At 45.5% G+C, this 1,443-nt stretch overlaps 1 non-coding gene across 1 annotated transcript; it reads left to right on the plus strand.

Annotated features, from left to right (window-relative positions):
- The first annotated feature begins 527 nt into the window (after positions 1 to 527).
- Positions 528 to 601, plus strand: trnan-guu (transfer RNA asparagine (anticodon GUU)). Its single transcript has one exon. It is a non-coding gene; the product is annotated as a tRNA-Asn (tRNA).
- The last annotated feature ends 842 nt before the right edge of the window (positions 602 to 1,443 follow it).

Raw genomic sequence — 1,443 nt, forward strand, 5'->3', positions numbered from 1 at the left:
TAAACTCTGTGAATCTTCAGAAAATCAGCAAACGTTCATCCCTTCGGATTTTCTATCCTGGGCTGACAGGGATGGGTTTTGTCACTCTTTTGTAGGACATTGCAAGTGGATGTTTTGCAAAAAAGCACCACAATGCAATCTGATTAATCAGGACCTGGATGTTTTCGGTCTTTGAATGTAAGTGTTGTGCTCCAGAACTTTGCTGTTCACAGTTTATAATACTTATCTTCCCAGTCCCCTGTATCACTTGTCGAAAATGTTTAATTTGTGTCTTGTAATCCCTTCACTGTCTGCTAATGAGGATCGCGTTTCCGTGTTTGACCTAAATTATCTTGACCTTGCATACCTCAAGCCTCAAGCGAATTTCACGAGAAACCTTCTCCAGTTCAAAAGCCAACTGTTAATGAAGGCTCTGTTTCTTGTCACGTGTCCAATTTCAGATCGATGTTGTTAATGTCCCTTATACTCCTGGCGGGGAGGCTGAATTATAAAATCATTAAGCGATGGTGCAGCCCATGTCTACGACTGTCTCTGTGGCGCAATTGGTCAGCGCGTTCGGCTGTTAACCGAAAGGTTGGTGGTTCGAGCCCACACAGGGGCGGTGTGCTTGATGCTCTTCTTTGGCTTTGAAGTAGTGCGCTTTTAATGGGGTCAGGAAAATGTTCCCCAAACGGAAATCTTCTCCACAGAGGGTTTTCGGAATTGAATTAATGTCTTACGTAAGGGACATATTTCTTGAAGTGGCTCCTTATTTTCGGCCCTGATTATTAATCTTTCTCCGCATGGGAATGGATCCTTCCCACCCGCTCTATCTCTCATCAATGTGTGTAGTTCAATTCGATCTCATCTCTCCACAATGAATGTCCCAGGCTTTATTATGGAAAGGTAAGACTTATAGACGACAAATGTAATTCTAGGCGGCGAGGCTGAATTATGAATTCACTAATAGCCTCCCCTAAGCGATGGTGCAGCCGGCGCAGTCACATTTCTCTATCGCACCGTTGGGCTGTGCGTTCAGCAGTTTACCGGGAGGTTGGTGATTCAACCCTGCACAGGGGTGGTCTATTTGCTGCTCTCCCTCCAACTGCGAAGTTGTCTGCTTTTCATGGGGTCAGGCAAACAATTTCCATAACAGTTGCTTCTCATTCTGTTTTGCTGCTGTCGTTTGTCCCGTGTCCAGGAACCGGGCCCTCTCCAATGGCAGAAAATTTAACCTTTTTGTTTCGAAACTTTTCTCTGACACCTGAGTGACCAGTGACAAGTATTGCCCTCCTCAACATAGGGCACAGAGAACAGGAGAAGACCCCGCAGACCTCCACGAGTGTGTCATCTCAAATGTGCACATTGGGCCAGTATATCAATGTGAAATATTTATGTTGAGTGTTTTGGGAAGGAAATGAGAAGGCGAGGTGCAGAACAGTGCGCCCTTAGACGGGAAAGCTG

The sequence above is a fragment of the Chiloscyllium punctatum genome, chromosome 36 (genome assembly GCF_047496795.1).
Source record: "Chiloscyllium punctatum isolate Juve2018m chromosome 36, sChiPun1.3, whole genome shotgun sequence".
Lineage (NCBI taxonomy): Eukaryota > Metazoa > Chordata > Chondrichthyes > Orectolobiformes > Hemiscylliidae > Chiloscyllium > Chiloscyllium punctatum.